Source organism: Carettochelys insculpta, chromosome 6, assembly GCF_033958435.1.
Source record: "Carettochelys insculpta isolate YL-2023 chromosome 6, ASM3395843v1, whole genome shotgun sequence".
In the NCBI taxonomy this organism is placed as follows: domain Eukaryota; kingdom Metazoa; phylum Chordata; order Testudines; family Carettochelyidae; genus Carettochelys; species Carettochelys insculpta.
The window spans coordinates 67,065,730-67,084,269 of NC_134142.1; positions in this window are offsets into that span (position 1 = coordinate 67,065,730).

The window sequence follows — 18,540 nt, forward strand, 5'->3', positions numbered from 1 at the left end:
AGCAAACAAATCAGCCTACAATGCACTTGCAAATTGTTGGCTTTGACTATTTATTTTTTGTGTTATGTGATTTATAATTAGGTCATGTAGCATAGTTTAATGCTTCCTGGATGGATGACTGAAAATGTTGAAACTGAAGAAGAACAAGTAACACAGGAACAGTGAATAATCATCATGAACAGAGATTGCCACTGTTTTCAGGCAAATATGGGCATTTTTACGACAGCCATTCCACATGCATTTGTGTGACCAAAATCTTAATTCATTGAATAGTTTGTAGATCAAGAATAATAAGAGATTCATGGACAAACAAAACAGCTGTTCAAAATTCAAACAAATCCTCATAAATACGGACTTTACAATATTTGATCAATTTCTTTCTTTCTCAAAAACAATGGCAAAGTGCTAAACACTGTACTTAGCTGTGAAGACTAAAGGAATAACAAGTCAACACACAGGCAGTTGATTAAGCATACAGTTTTTCTTTTTGCGCTTTTAATTAAAATCAGTGCTTGCTTCAAAAGATTCAGTCAAACTGGAGGGGGAAGGGAATGCTGACAGATGATGTTTGACATATATTTGGAATCTCTTCTTTAAGACTTCTTGTTGACACAGTCCATTTGCAGACTACAGTTATAATCTGTCAAACCAACTCTGTATTCTGGGGAGGAGCTTGCAGTTTATCTAGAATGAGCACCAAAGGGGATAACAATAATGCTCTGAAAGTGTGTGAAAAGAGCAGGTTAAGAAAATCTCTCTTCCTATCAGACAGGTTCAAGACTTGCAAAATCAGGACTCTTGTTTCTTTCAGACTTAATTGCTATGTTGTTGTCGTCATCATTTCTGTGCCAATGGAACCTGAATTACTGGACCAAATTAAAATGATTTCAAGATTGAGTAACCTTTATCAGTAACCATAGATCATGCATTGTTGGCATTCAGGACAAAACTGGTGGTTATGAACGCCAGCAAGGTATGTGAAATCATTTTGTATACATTACTAGTGCCCCTTGGCACTTATCTTGTGCTTTACATCTTCATAGCATTGTAACCAGTTAATCTTCACTTCTCTGTAGAATATGTTGGTAAATAGTATTATGCCCAGGAACAAGTATCAAATCCATTTCCTTCTCAAATCTCTAATCAAATCAGTCTCAGATCTGTTTATTCAGCTGTAATCTTGGTTATTGGTAGGGATGAGTCCAAGTCACCCAAACACCTGTGATCTTAGGAAAAGTGTGGATCTCAATGTTGTGGCTCAGAACGTGGCTCTGTTGATGAAATGAAAAGTGAAACATGGGAACAAATCTGAGAGCTTGTGCTTCTAACTACTTGATCTGGGCCACAGTCAGGTAATGAAAGACACAGCTACTCAGATGTGAACAAACAATTGAGCTGCAGCTGCAAATTAGAAGCATAGATGTTTTTAAATATATATACACACCTGCCAAAGGAGATCTCTGAGGCAAAGTACAAGCCTCTGTGATGTTACTGGTTTATCGTCTCTGGCTTGCTGGCCTCATACGAAGGCCAAGAGTTATCTGAGTTCTTAGTTTCTTGATAAACTGCTGTCAAGGATTAGACCTCTGTGAAGTCATTGGCTCAACAACTTTATCATGCTTGGCTGATGCTGAAGTACAGAACCCTCTGAGAGTTACTAATGCAGCAGCCATAACTCACTGGGCTTTTGTCGAGGGGCAGGCCTCTTGTGATTTTGCCAGAGCTTACAAGCTGCTGCAAACAGGGATAAATGGGTTGGGGATTGGATGACTCACCTCCTGGGAAAAGACAGGCTATTTCAGAGGTGTTGTGGGTGATTCAGGACATGGTATTCTTAAAAGCCAGTACTAAATCAATGCTTCAGCAGGATGGTAAGGAGGCTGTGCAGCTAGAGGTGCCACCTCCTGGAAGAGAGATAAGACTGAGGCTGTGTCTGCACTAGAGACCTTACAGTGACACAACTGTATCCCGGCAACTGTGGCTTTGTCTACATTGGCAAGTTTGTTGAGGAAAGTGTCTTTTGTGGACAAGACTGTGTGAGTGTTCACACTGCAAAACAATTTTTGTCTTGGAAAACAGACATTATTGTCAACAAAAATGTCCATCTCCAGGAGGGACTTTTTTTCTTTTCCTCTCCCTGTGTTGTTGACAAACATGCGGTGCAGAAATCTCATGTGTTTTGTCACTGATTCTGACCGCCAGGAAGCAGCCCACAATTCTGAATCACCCACTCTGGTCTGCGGTTTGAACTCCACTGTCCCACAGCCAGGTAGCCAGCTACCTGCCTCTCCTCCTTGCAAGCCCTGTGAAATTTAAATCCCTTTGCCTGCTGCCTGAGCACCTGGATACACAACCCCTCCCCCATGGGCTGGCTAAGCATGCAATGGTCTCATGACATTTTCACAGTTGCACAAGCCTGGCTATCGTACCACTTCCATCACAGATGGTCAATCCCAGCTGCGAGTGACTCATAGGACCACAGATACTTAGGGTCACATTTCTCCATCCTTGTGTGAAAGGGCGGATGAGCAGGACATGGTGCAGTGCAAAGTGAAGATTAAAGAACTCAGACAAGCCTGTATCATAGGGGCCTGTGAAGCAAATTAGTGCTCTGGTGCTTCACAGAAGACCTGCTGTTCTATCAGGAGCTGGAAACTGTCCTTGGCGATGACCTCTCCTCCAATGCCAAGAGCCCCAGGGATACTTCAGAAGGCACAGAGGCAGTACACAGAGGACCTAACCTGGAAGATGAAATTGTAGATGAGGCGGCTGAGGTAGATACAGACCAGGAAACTGGGGCTCCTGCAGAGAGAGGCTATCCAAATTTTTAGATAGTAACAGAGAGGTATTTTTGGAGATGTACTTGTGAATTTTCTGCCACATATTCCATTGCAGTGAAGCTTTTTCCCGTCTCCCAGTAGTGAATGGTACAGGCTTCTGTCCTGCAATCACTTGTGCAGGAGCCAAAGCAGAACATAGGTGGGTTATATATGCAAAATGGTGAAAGCCGCAAGCCCGGCACCTGCTCGGCCTGTTAAAGTGCTCCTTACTGCTGTCCAGATGCTCCATGTATGGTTTCATGAACAATGGCTATAAAAATAAACTGGGTCTTCCAGGATCACAGTGGGCATTTCCACATCCCCCAAGGTAATCTTGTCAACTGGAAAAAAAAGTCCCCACCTGCAGCTTTCTGGACAGGCCAGTGTCCCTAAAGAGGCATGCGTCATGCACCTCTCCAGACCACCCTGCACAGTGTTCGCTGAAACGTCCATGGTGATCCATGTGCATCTGCAGCACCATTGATAAGTATCCCTTCCTGTTCATGTACTTGGTGGCAAGAAGGGTTGGCACTAAAATTGGAATGTGTGCACCATCTGTGGTACTCCCCACAGCTGGGAAATCCCACCTTCACATAGCCACACTCCATGTCATGCACATGTCGCAGAGACACAGTTCTCCATAGAAGAATATAATTCCTTGCTCTGCTCACTTGCAAAAGTACCGCTCCATTGGTAAAGTTCCCCACTCCAGGCTAATTTGCAATTGAATGGTAGCAATTGGGAGTCATCAACTTCCACACAGCAATTGCCACATGGTTCTCTACTGAGAGAGCAGCTGTCATTCTAGTGTTCTGCACTGCAGCCCGGGGACCAGCTCAGCACATAGCTCCAAGAAGGGTGCTTTCCACATCGCAAAATTCTGTAGCCACTGGTCTTTGTCCCACACCCGCGTGATGACGCAATCCCACCAATCAGTGCTGGTTTTCTTAATCCAAAAGGGACACTTTATCCTGCACAGCTGCTCTGTGACTGCCAAATGAAATGCAAGGTTGCCGCTGTCCATGCCATGCACACTGTCAGACTCCTCCAAGTGTCCTTCCTCTGTGAGTAATTTTAAGATGATCTCTACTGCCACGAAAAAGGTCTTTACCACAGTGAACAGAGCACACAAGAGAAGTGTCGCATCCATTCTTTTTCACTGCTGATGCCAGCATGCACAGTGGAGAATGGCAATTGTGAAAACGGCATCAAAGGATGCCAAAAGCCCCTGAACAAAGCAATGCCTGAAGGGACATTTTGCATGGTCCCAAGATGCCCCATGCTCTGCTCTGTGTTTCCACAGTACCTTGCAGCAGTTGGAGTCACCAGGCACTCCAGCATACATACTCGGAATGCATTGCTCCCGTTGTCAACGGGGGAGTTACAGATGTGGACACAATCTGTGAACAGAGGCAGCAAGTGTAAACATGCTGTGGCAACTTTTCTTTTTTTTCGGCGAGTTCTGCGTATCGACATTAGTTTCCTAAAAAAAAAACTTCACAGTGTAGACATACTCTGTATTGCTGTAAGATCTCCATGAAGCCACTATATGCAAAAGGGAGACAGCTCTCCATCAACATAAATAAAGTGCTCCCCAAGGTAGCTGTGTCAACAGGAGATACTTTGCCAATGGCACACCACTGTGCTCACTACCACTTACGCCAGTGAAACTTATGTCATTCAGGAGTATATTTTTTCCCTTGGGAAACATAAGGGTTGCCAACTTAAGTGGTAATATAGACAGTCACATGGCCTTGTGGTATTAACATTTCTGACCATTAAAGAATCTATGCAATTGTTTTGCAGTATTAAAGGTGTAAGCCCCTGTGCCCTCGTCATATTTGAATTCAGGTGTATTCCTCTTCCATTTACCGTTGAATATGGCATTTTTCCTCTCTTCTCCTCCTGACTGAGGAGTTATGGTAAAGTACACAGTTAAGCAGGTGCCATATTTTACCTTAAATATGACTCCACTTTAGAGTGAAGTAAATCCTATAGGTAGCTTGAATAAGCAGTAAAGATTGTAAAGATTTTAGGTCCATTTGTATGAAAGGTGTGGTATATGCTTATGATATTTATAATCAGGTACGTGTATTAGGGGAATTCTCAATGCAAATTATTTTTGATAAGAGGAAGAAAGAATAGGGACAGTGAACCCTGGACACAGCACAAGAGCAGAAGGAAGAGCACTGCTTATTGTATTGCCAACACACCTCTTCCTGCCTCACATTGGGTATTCCTGAGGTCCTCCAATCCAAGGTTTGACCAGACTCAACTTATGAAGTCTGCTGAGCTCACTGCTAACGGTATTATAATTGCAAGCTTGCCATCTGTGCATTATTCTTATAGCAAAAGCCCTGAATTGCAGAAACAATACTCTTAGCTTTGTTCTTTTGATGCAAAAATGCTTCTGTTTCCATTCAGAGCAGCTTTTCAGCTCAGGCTTCCTCTCCCAGGGCACTGCAGTGATGGATTTTGGCCAGCCCAGCTGTTCAAGAATATAATTTAATGTGTGTCAAGAGGCTAAGTGAACCTTAAGCAAAAGACACAACATTGCTGCATCCTACAAAGAGATGAGAAATTCTAACATGATTGCCTTTGGTTTCTAAAACTCTACCTATATTACAAGGTTCCTAATGTTGACACTGGGATGCTGTAGGTATCTGGAGTGCAAATTGTAGATTATCAATATCTAACTAAGCCCTTCTGTAGAATGTTTCTTTCTCTGTGTGCTATTAAATATGGCTTACATTACACCAATGCCGTGAGGAAAATGTGTGCAGCAGCCATTATATCTTTGGTTCTCTTAGTGCAGCATAAAGCTTAAAGTGCAGGAGAATCCATCACTAGAGCTGCCAAGAGAATGTATGACCTCTGGAAAGGGAGGACTTTCTGAGTCCTGGGTCCTAGAACTTTCCTGAACTGTGAAGGAAGGTTTCCAGTCAACTGGAAGCCTTTAATGGCAGTTCTGGCTTTGAGTTTTCCCTGAGGCCTCTCCAGTTCTCCCTTCTTCTTCTGTGGCCATCCAGTGTTCTCCAGCCCTCCTTGATGCTGCTGTAATGTTCCTGACTTTTTTACTGGCCTGTTTCAATATTCTCTTGTGCCATCTTTCAGTGAATTGTATGCTCCCCAAAGTCCCTCTTGCATTCACTTCTGGTCCTTCTCCAATGTTCCCTAATTCTCCTGTGCCATTAGATACTCACTGGTGCTATACTGACCTTCTGTGTATCAGAAGTCATTTTGGTAAGACATTGTGCTCAGTTTTGTGCCAGTAGCTGTGAATGGATGATGGGATGGATTAGCTAGTGATTGTTCTGTTCTGTTCATTCCTTCTGAAGCACCTGATCTAGATGGACCTTTGGTTTCACCCACTATGGCTGTTCTTATGTGGTGGCATGGAAATAATGCACCCAAAGGTAATGCAGTCCAGATGAGTGAATGCTGTGTCAAAATCTCCTTTCTGCTGACAAAGTCTTGGACCAAAATAACCCATATAAGTGCTGTATATATATAGACAATACAGTCATTGGCTAGACCACACACATGCAGCATTGAGGATAGAAACCCTGAACTTGAGTACCTGAAGTGTAGGTTTCTACTACTTGTACTTAATGGAAATTTCCCTTGGTTGTCATTAGTTGTAAGTACGACTATGACTTAGTCATGGGTATTTTTAATAAAAATATGGACAGGTCATGGACAGTAAACAAAAATTTGTGCTCCAATCTCTGATGTTTGCAAAAATTTGGGCCCCATGACCTGTCCATAATTTGTACAGGTTGAACATCTCTTGTCTGCACCCTTGGGATCTGACCAGTATTGAAAGAGATAATTTGCCAGACCACGGGTGGCCAATATTGTCTAGTAGCATTAGCAAAACTTCCACTGCTTACTAGGCTCTTAGAATAGTCTCAGAAAGGGAGCCATGTTAGTCTGTATCTTCACAAAACAAAAAAGCAGTCCTGTAGCACTTTAAAGACTAGCAATGTAATTTATTAGATGATGAGCTTTCATGGGACAGACCCACTTCTTCAGATCTGGAACATCCTGATAAATGATGACTGAGACTAACAGAATTTAACAAAAAGAAAAAAATGAAATAAAAACTGTTGAATCTGCTAGATAGGACAGAAGGAGGGGAAGAAGGGGGAAGAAAAATAGTTTCTGCAAGTGTCTATTAAGCTAAGTGGGCTGCCTGGGATTACTACGAATATCAAAGGTGGGGAAACTGTCCTTGTAATGTGTAAGGTAATTGATATCTTTGTTGAGTCCGACGTGATAAGTAGCAAACTTGAGAATGGACTCCAATTCAGATGTCTCCCTTTATAATTTGATGTTAAAGTTTCTTTGTTTCAGAATCACACACTTTTAAGTTTTGGATGCTATGACCTGCTAGATTGAAATGCTCACTGACAAGTTTATGTGTACTCAGATTCCTAATGTCTGATTTGTGTCCATTCATTCTTTGGTGAAGTGGTTGTCCCATTTATCCAACATACATAGCAGAGGGGCATTTCTGGCACATGATGGCATATATCATATTGGTGGAAGTGCAGGAATATGAGCCCCTGCTTGTGTAACTGACATGGGTAGGTCCAGTGATGGTGTCTCCAGTGTAAATATGTGGACAGAGCTGGCAATGGGGTTTGTTGCAAGGAAAAGTTCCAGGATCAGTATTACTGTGGCATGGTGTGTGGTTCATAGTGAGACTTTTCCTGGGGTTAGCTGGTTGTCTGTAGGAAAGAACAGGCCCGTCACCCAGGGCCTGGAAGAGTGCAGCATCATGTTCCAGTGTAGGCTGTAGATTGTTGACAGTACGCAGGAGAGGTTTAAGCTGGTGGCTATAGGTAATGACAAGTGGTGTTCTGTTACTAGCCTTCTTGGGACTATCTAGAAGTGGCTGGTTTCTGGGTATTCATCTGACCCAGTCAATCTGTTTCATTACTTCTCCTTGTGGGTAATTAGTTTTATGAATGTCTGGTAGAGATCTTGAAGTTTTTGGTCTCTGTCAGTAGGACTGGAGAAGATGCAGTTGTATCGAAAAGCTTGACTATAAGTGATGCATCGTGTGATGTGTCCTGGGTGGAAGCTGGAGGCATGTAGAGTAGCAGTCATTGAGTTTATGGTAGAGAGTGGTATTGATTTGACCATAGGTGATTTGTATTGTGGTGTCGAGGAAACGAATCTCTCGTGTAGAATGGTCAAGGCTGAGACTGATGGTGGAGGTGTGGGTTGTTGACATGCCTGTGGAATTCTTCAAGCGTCTCTTTACCATGGGTCCAAATGATAAAGATATCATTGAAGTAGTGTAAGTAATGGAGGGGCAATAAGGGATGGGAGCTGAGGAAACACTGTTCTAAGTCAGCTATAAAATGTTAGCATATTGTGGGGACATGCAGGTGCCCATGATCATCATCATCAGTGCCACTGATCTGGAAGTATAAATTGTCCCCAAATTGGAAATACTTGTGGGTGGGGACAAAGTTAAATAGCTCAGCTGCCAGATACGCCATGGCAACATCTGGGATAGTGTTCCTAATCGCTTCTACACCCATGGTGGCAAGGGTAGTATTTCCAGGAAGATTGCTGATGTTCTGTAATTTCCTCAAGAAGTCAGTGGTATCTCAGAGATAGCTAGGGGTGCTGGTAGCATAGGGTTTGAGGAGGGAGTCCACATAGCTGAATAGTCCTGTAGTAAGAGTGCCAATACCAGAAATGATAGGGCATCTGGGGTTTATGGATTTTGGGAAGCAAATAGACTAATCCTGGCCAGGTATCTGAAGGCATGTCTGTATGAATTTGGTCCCAAGTAGAGGCAGGGAGTTCCTTAAGAACACAGTGTAGTTTATGCTGATGTTCTTTAGTAGGATCAGAAGAAAGAGGTTTGTAAAATGTGATGCTGGAGAGTTACCCCCCTCCATAATCTGCCTTATTCATGATGACTACAGCACCACCTTTGTCAGCTGGCTTGACTATAATGTCAGAGTTAGTTTTGACTCTGGACAGTTTTTGGGCTCTTAGAAGGCATTTAAGGGTAAATTAGAGCTAAATAACAGCACAGAACACTGAGAGCCAGGACTGGTGGCTGGAAACAAACTTTATGGGACAACAGAAAATTTGGCCACACCCATGATAAATGGATATCCGGCTAACTAAAATCATGCTGGACAATAGATATTGTTGGATGAGAGAGTGCTGGATTATAGAAGTTCAACCAGTGCTATATATACCCTTGAATAAACCTTAGTTGGGTGGTTGTTGCTTTGAGGACCCCCACTGGAGATGCAGTTGGAGGGATCCTGCTGGGGCATCCAGGCAAGCCACTGCTCATGGGCTGCACTCGGATCGTTGCTCTGGGGAGGAAACAGGGCCAGTGGCACCAGCTGTCATGGTCCAACAATCTGCCACTGCTCCTGCTGTCCCCAGGACCACTGCTCAGCCAGTCCTGAGTCCAACTGCAATGACTGCTGCTTGGGCAACCCCAAGGCCACCAAGCAGCAACCAGAGTGGCTGTTATATGAGACCTCCAGCAGCAGCCATGCAGCCAACTACGGGGCCGAGTACCTGACTACACAGCCATTCCAAGGGCATCCAGTGGAAGTGTCTTTACAGTCAGCTGCTTGAGCAGCCCTAGAGTCAGCTACACCGGCTGTTGCAGAAGTCATAGAGGTTGCAGAAAGTCTTCCACAAACTCTGTGACAGACACAGAACCCTAGTAATAAGGCTTTTATCCTCCAGATAATCCAATCAGCAGAGGGGAAAACAATCCAACTTCTGTAGCAAATATGATACAAAATGTAATTCTCAGAATTGTCTGTCTGAGACTAGTTCTGTGTGGCCAACTTTTGGCCTCCTGAGAGAAGCCGATGCACACAAAAGACAAATGAAATGTGTAAAAATCATAATGTAATACAAATTTGTTGGGTAGCATCTTTCTTTCAAACTGTACCCCTGAAATGTTAAATAACACCACATTAAAAGAACTATTTAGCTGCTATCTTAATAGTATAAAAATCACTTTATTGGACTATCCCAAGTAAACAAGGAAGCTACAACGCTGTATTTGTAAATATCTGAAAACCCAGAATGTTGGGAAGGTGTGATGATGTGGCTGCTTGACTTCTAAAAGACTGGAGTAGTAGAAGCATGAAAAAATACAGAACATATCTCAAAATAATTTTGGAAACCTACTATTACATGCATTTAATGCTACAGCTTTCTATGGCTTTTACAGCAATTCTGATCCTCTTGTCTTGATATATGAAATTAAACCAGCAATTTAGCCACTTTCTACTTCATTATTCTATATTTTAAAATATAAATATACGGAATATTTTAAAATAAATGGTTTTGGTTTAGCTTTCCACTGACAGATCAGTACTCCCTCTCACCACTTTCATTATATGCAATCATAGTTTCATAGACTGGGAAAGAATGAGAGCTAGGGAAAAGGCGGATGTCTCAACCAAGACTCTACTCAAAGGCCTTGGCTCCATGCAAATGATTAACATAGATGTTACACCATGGTGAATAATGAGATATTCAGAGGAGGTCACAGTGTAGGAATGTGGTGAGCACTTATTTCCTAGATTGTGGCCAAGGACTATGGGGACTTGGCAGGTCCTCATCTGCCTCTATGGGAAAGCCTATCATGCACGACTGAGTGTAATGGTAAAACATTCCACAGTTTCCTCATTTTGTGTCGTTTCTTTTCCAGAAAAATGAAAAGAGAAACATACTATAATTGCAGTCCTTGGGTTCTACTATGTCTGCACCTGATCACACCTATAGGATGAGAGACCATTTAGAAGGATGACGAAAGGCGAGATACTGCTCCCCCTGAAACTAGTAAGATGCCTGTTTTTAAAAAAATTCCACATGCAAAATGCGTGATGGGTGAATGTGTGTGCCAGTCTCTCATGGGTGCAAGGACACTGGCCTTACTTTGTGGGAACTGCTGTAATGATTCATAAAAGGCGGGTAGTAAGTTGTAATAATAGGGCCTACCAATGTTCTCTAATTACGAGCGCAAATCTAAAAATATGTCACAGTTACTTTATTTTTAATATAAAGCTAAAAGGATTTTTAATAGTGTGTTTGCCATCGTTCTAAGTTGGCTAAGACCTCTGTGTATCAAACCCCAAACTTTAACACTGTTTGATGTTGAACAGTAATTAGGTTATCTTATGAAATTTTTAGCCTGTATTCCATCTACAGTAATACAACAGAGCCACCTGCAAATCTGCTAAGTCTCTTGGTTTTCCTTATGCAGAACAGAGCTTTATGTAGCTGCCGCTTTGGGGATCCCCATGGGAGTTGCTGCTGGAAGGATGCTTACATGTCTACAGGGAAATTGAAGCAGTCTACTATTTTTCTTCCTGCCAGGTATGAGTGTTTTGTATATGGGTAATTCATGTGAAATCAGAGACTGGTCTGAAAAATAACCCTGGTATTACAGTGTATCCAAATCATCTTCTATTCTCTTCACTTTCCCCATAATTTAAATTAACTAAATCTGTATTCACTGGACTACCACACAGATTAAAATCTTTTAAAAAATCATCCCCTTTTATTACATGTTCTCATTTTTCAGAATTCTTATCACCATTGTGTCTTTCAATACAAGAAAAATGCCATTAAGAATTGCTTGATATTCTGTATTCCCTTGTCAAAATTTTAAAGCCAGAAGGGATCATCTTGGCCATCTAGTCTGACTTCCTATATAACACAGAACTTCACCCACTCATTACTACATGAAGCCTGTAATTTCTTTTGGAGCTACAGCATATCTTTTTAGAAAACTATCCAATCTTGATTTATAGACTTCAAGTGATGGAAAATTCATCACATCCCTTCATAACTTGTTCCAATGATTAATTATCCTCGCAGTTAAAAATTTGTTCCAGATTTCTGTTCTGAATATGTCTAGCTTCAGCTTCCTAACACTGGATTGCATTGTATCTCTTTTTATTCAACTAAAATAGCTATGCACTACCAGAAATCTCCTCTCTATATACATACAGCAATTGCGTAGCAAGAATCGATGTATCAGAAATCAACTTACCTAACAGTTTACACTAAGGAAGGTTGATGGGAATGTTTCTCCTGTTGACCTCCCTCACTCCTCTTAATAGTAAGGAGTACAGGGGTCGACTGCTGACCCCAGACAGATCGATTTTGTGCATTTCCACCAGATGCATGAAATTGAACTCTGGAAGATCGACCTAGATCTGGTAAATTTTCCTGGAAGTGTAGATGTGCTCTTAGAAACAGGGTGATATACACTGCACACAGACAATGATGACAGCTGGAGGTAGTATCAAACAAACAAACCCCACTAGTTGATTATTCAAAATCCTGTTGCCAGTAAGCAGTTGACCCTATAACTTGATCAATACAGTAATAGTAGCCACTAAAGTCAGTGAATACTGACTCCTGTTACATGGCAGGGCCATTAACTTTTGTAATGTGGACCTAGGTCAAATGACTGGAGCCCAGGACTGAAGTTCAGTCTCTGACCAACACACCTATGTATTGCAACCTTATTACAAATACCAGCCTCAGTAACAGAATCAGGCCAAAGGTACGCATTAACTAGCACCATCTAGTGGAATAGAGATTATGGAGGTTTGACATTTTAGCTACTGCTGCTACAGACGGGTAGGGAGAGGTTTAATTTTAAACATAAGGGCATGTAGCAAATTCATATTACTTCTAAACATAAGAGTATGTGGCAAATCCACATTACATATTATAAACCTTAATGGGGAAGGGTGATGATCAGACCCAAATGGGCTGATTATCCCTTCTTCTAAGCACACAGAGGAGGGGACATTTAAATTGTGGGGAAAACTGTTAACATAAACCACCAGAGCTCTATCAAAGGCAGAGAAGCTGGTGGAAACACACCATTGATTTGATTATAATGGAAATGATTGATTATTGATCAATAATAAATTGATTATAATAGAAATAACCCCCTGACCTAAGAAAGCTATGTAATGTATGTTCTTCAGGCTGAAAGAAGGCAGTGCCCTTTCACACTTCAGGAACCATTTCATAGAGCAGCTGACTTATCTATGCAGTTGCCTTTATGACTGGTAGCTCAGGACCTCTTTCTAGCTCTGCAAATGGGTTCACTTCTTTGTTGAGAGATGAAATCTTGACATAGCCAAGACCCCTATAAATCCAACACTAATAAATTATCTAGTCACTTGCCTTGGAACTCAGGGTTACATAAAAAGGAAGATGGCTCCAAATGAGCACCAGATACTGGATCACTGATGCTGTTATAGTGAAGATTGTTTCGGGAGTGAGCCAACACAGTTAGGCTACGTCTACACTAGCATACTATGTCGAAGGAGCCTATTTCGATGTAAGAACGTCAAAATAGGCTACTTTGACACGTATCGTCTACACATCCTCCAGGGCTGGTGCCATCAACTTTCAGTGTCGAAGTAGCGATGGAGAACATCGAAAGGAGCCACCCCGGAAGAAAATGTGGAGCGTCCACACACACAAGTGCTCCTCGTTGAAATAAGGGGCCAGCAAAGCCCCAAGTCGCTCCCTTAAAGGGCCCCCCCAGACACACTCGGCCTGCACAGCATGAGATCCACAGAGCCGACAACCAGTTGCAGACCCCATGCACGCAGCATGTACCCCCAGCGGCAGCAGCAGCAGCAGCAGCAGCAGCAGCAGCAGCCAGAAGCTCTGGGCTAAGGGCTGCTGCACGCGGCGACCATAGAGCCCTGCAGGGGCTGGACAGAGCATCTCTCAACCCCTCAGCTGATGGCTGCCATGGAGGACCCTGCTATTTCGATGTAGCAGGACGCAGATCATCTACACACGCCCCATTTCAACGTTGAACGTCGAAGTAGGGCACTATTCCCATCTCTGTATAGCAATAGCGATTTCGACGTCTTGCTGCCTAACGTCAGTTTCAACATTGAAACAGCTCATGGCACATGTAGATGCGTACTATTTCGATGCTGTGCCAGCTACTTCGAAGTAGCCGGTTAGTGTAGACGCACCCTTAGTGTCATTGTACACCAGGTGCCACAGGCAGTCTCCTCTACTCAGTCAGGTGTGAAACTCCACTGGACTGCAAAAAATATTTACAGTTTGGAAACTTAGTGCCTCTCTTTAACCTGGGTGTCTGAAATCTTTTAGGTGAAAAACTAGGCCCTCAGGGGAAATCAATAAATTCATGGATATTTTCAACAATTGGACAAAAATTAGATGTTAGACCAAATGGGTACAAAAATGGGGCTGAGGGCATTTTCATTTTAATAAATGGCACACGATCAAAAAGAGAGAAAGGTAAACGAGTCCGTCTTTCCATGTCCACCTTTATAGTTGTCCAAACTGGGACAGTATTCAGTTGGAAATCCTTCATTAAATATGAGTAGATTACACAAGGTTATTTGCTCTGATGTATGGGCCATTTGGAAAGAGAGGAGAAAGACCCAAAACAAAACCACAAACCCAGACATCTGATTGAGATTATATACACTGCTGCTTGGAATGTACTTCCTAATGCAAATACAGGTTGAACATCTCTACTCCACCACTCTCTCGTTTGGCAACATCTGTAATACAGCATGATTTTAGTTAGCTGGACGACCACTTATCATGGGTGTGGCCAGCTTTCCAGTGGTCCCATAAGGCTTGTTTACAGCCACCAGGCCTGGCTCTCAGTTTTCTGTGCTGTTATTTATCTGTAATTTACCCCTAGCAGATAGATATATTTATGAGACTTTCTGGGACGCTGTAGAATTGTCCCACCTCCAGGCAGACAGCCCCTGCACTATTAAGGAGGGTGACGGACTCAGGGAAGCAGTGCAGTCAATGGAAGCAGAAGGATATCACCATCCCATAAATGGGACCCTCCTGCCAGATGTTGTGGTATCCTCTTGCACTGAGGTGCCTCTCCAGGGGAGGGAACTCCAGTCAGTGGGAAAAGGCAGGCATTAGTAATGGGAGATTCCATCATTAGAAATGTACAGAGCTGGGTTTGCGATGATTGGGAAAACTGTATGGTGACTTGCCTGCATGGTGCGAAAATTGCAGATCTCTCAAGGCATCTAAATAGACTTATGTGGAGTGCTGGTGAGGAGCTGGTGGTCATGGTACATGAAGCGACCAATGACATAGGAGAGACGTCCTGGAGGCCAAATTTAGGTTTCTAGGAAAGAGACTGAAATCCAGAACCTCTATGGTCATATTCTCAGCAATGCTTCCAGTTCCACATGCAGGCTATGTAGGCAGGCAGAAATTCAGACTCTCAATGCATGGATGAGACAATAGTTTTGGGATGATGGGTTCAGATTTATTAAGAATGGGGAAACTTTTGGGATAGGGAGAGCCTATATAGGAAGGATGGACTCCACCTAAACCCAAGTGGAACCAGACTGCTGGCACTTACCATTAAAAAGTTCATAGGGCAGTTTTTAAACTAAGAGATGGGGGAAAGCTAATTGGTGCAGAGGAGCAGGTAGATTGGACAAAGAAGTATCTTAGAAGAGAGTCTATTGATTGAGATTCTGCAGGTTTTCTAGGTCAGGAGGAGAGGATGGAAGAGGATATAGTATGGACTGAATCAGAAAAGAAACAATCACATGAAAAAGAATGTAACTGATCAGGAAAGGGCAGAAGAATAAATAGTAACTAGTTTTTAAAGTGCTCATACACAAATGCTAGAAGTCTAAATAATAAGATGGGTGAACTAGAGCGTCTCGTATTAGAGGAGGATATTGATATAATAGGCATCACAGAAACCTGGTGGAATGAGGACAATCAATGGGACACAGTCATGCTGGGGTATAAAATATATTGGAAGGATAGAACAGGTCATGCAGGTGGGGGAGTAGCACTATATGTGAAAGAAAAGGTAGAATCAAATGAAGTAAAAATCTCAAATGCATCAAAATGTTCCACAGAATCTCTATGCATAGAAATTCCATGCTCAAATAAGAATATAGCAGTGGGGATATATTATTACCACCTGACCAGGACAGTGATAGTGACTATGGAATGCTAAGGGAGATTAGAGAGGCAATCAAAATAAAAAACTCAACAATAGTAGGGGATTCCAATTATCTCCATATTGACTGAGTACATGTCGCCTCAGGATGAGATGCGGTGATAAAATTTCTCGATATCTTAAATGACTGCTTCGTGGAGCAGGTGGTACAGGAACCCACAAGGGGAGAGGCAATTCTTGATTTAGTTCTGGGTGGAGTGCAGGATCTGGTCCAAGAGGTAACTGTAACAGCACCACTTGGAAATAGTGACGATAATATAATAACAGTTTACATTCCTGTGGTGGGAAGAACATCTCAGCAGTCCAACGCTGTGGCATTTAATTTTAGAAAGGGGAACTATGCAAAAATCAGGAGGTTAGTTAAACAGAAATTAAAAGGTACAGTGACTAAAGTAAAATCCCTGCAAGGTGCATGGAAACTTTTCAAAGACACCATAATAGAGGCCCAACTCAAATGTGTACCCCAAATTAAAAAACACACTAAGAGAGCCAAAAAATGTGGCTAAACAATTATGTACAAGAAACAGTGAGAGCTAAAAAGGCATTTTTTAAAAAGTAGAAGTCATATTCTAGTGAGGAAATTAGAAAGGAGCATAAGCACTGCCAAATTAAGTGTAAAAATGTAATAAGAAAAGTCAAAAAGGACTTTTGAGAACAGCTAGCAAAAAACTCAAAAGGCCATAGCAAAATGTTTTAAAGTACATCAGAAACAGAAAGTCTGCTAAACAACCAGCAGGCCCCACAGATGATCAAGATCCAAAAAGAACACTCAAAGATGATCAAGTCATTGTGAAGAAACTAAATGAATTCTTTGCTTCAGTCTTCATGGCTGAGGATGTTAGGGAGATTCCCAAACCTGAGCTGTCCTTTGTAGGTGACAAATTTGAGGAATTGTCCAAGATTGAGGTGTCACGAGAGGAGGTTTTGGAACTAATTAACAAACTTAGCAGTAACAAGTCACCAGGACCAGATAGCATTCACTCGAGTTCTGAAAGAACTCAGATGTGAAATTGCACAACCATTAACTGTGGTTTGTAACCTATCCTTTAAATCAGCTTCTATACCCAGTGACTGGAAGATAGCTAATGTAATGGCAATATTTAAAAAGGGTTCTAGAGGCCATCCTGGCAATTACAGACCAGTAAGTCTAACCTTGATACAAATTAGTTGAAACCATAGTATAGAATAAAATTGTCAGACACAGAAGATCATAATTTGTTGGGCAAAAGTCAGCATGGCTTCTGTGAAGGGAAATCATGCCTTACTAATCTATCAGAGTTCTTTGAAGGGGTCAACAAACGTGGACAATAGGGATCCAGTAGATATAGTGTACTTAGATTTCTATAAAGCCTTTGACAAAATTCCTCACCAAAGGCTCTTACAAAATTAAGTTGTTATGGGATAAGAGTGAAGATCCTTTCACGGATTGTGAATTGGTTAAAAGACAGGAAACAAAGGGTAGGAATAAATGGTAAATTTTCAGATTGGAGATGGGTAACTTGTGGCGTTCCCCAAAGGTCAGTCTTAGGACCAATCCTATTCAACTTATGATAAATGATCTGGACAAAGGGGTAAACTGTGAGGTGGCAAAGTTTGCAGACAACACTAAACTGCTAAAGATAGTTAAGACCAAAGCAGACTGTGAAGAACTTCAAAGAGATCTCTCCAAACTGAGTGATTGGGCAACAAAATGGCAAATGAAATGTAATGTGGATAAATGTAAAGTAAAGCGCATTGGAAAAAATAACCCCAACTCTACATACAATATGATGGGGGCTAATTAACTACAGCTTATCACAGCCGCGTCTACACATGCCGGCTACTTCGAAGTAGCCGCACCAACTTTGAAGTAGCGCCCGCCACTATTTTGAAGTGGAAATTGACGTAAGGCAGCGAGACGTTGAAGTCGCTATCCCCAACAGGAGATGGGAATAGCACCCTACTTCGACGTTGACTGTCGAAGTAGGGCACGTGTAGACGATCCACGTCCTGCAACATCGAAATAGCAGCCATCAGCTGAGGGGTTGAGAGATGCTCTCTCCAGCCCCTGCGGGGCTCTATGGTCACCGTGTGCAGCAGCCCTCAGCCCAGGGCTTCTGGCTGCTGCTGCTGCAGCTGGGGATCCATGCTGCATGCACAGGGTCTGCAACCAGTTGTCGGCTCTGTGGATCTTGTGCTGTTTAGTGCAAGTGTGTCTGGGAGGGGCTCTTTAAGGGAGCAGCTTGCTGTTGCCCGGAAAGTGCTAGTCCGCAGCTGTGCTGCAGCTGTTCCTGGCACCCTGTCTGCAGCTGTTCCTGGCTCCCTTATTTTGATGTGAGCTGCTTTGGCGTGTAGACACTCCCCTACAGCACCTACTTCAATGTAGTGCTGCCCATCGTCGACGTTGAACATCGACGGCACCAGCCCTGGAGGATGTGTAGACGCTATTCATCGAAATAGCTTATTTCGATGTCGCATACACGTGTAGACGTAGCTCAGGAAAGAGATCTTGGAGTCATTGTGGACAGTTCTCTGAAAACATCCATGCAGTGTGCAGCGGCAGTCAAAAAAGCAAACAGGATGTTAGGAATCATTAAAAAAAAGCGTTGAGAATAAGATGGAGAACATCATATTGCCTTTATATAAAACCATGGTACAACCACGTCTTAAATACTTCATATGGATGTGGTCACTTCATTT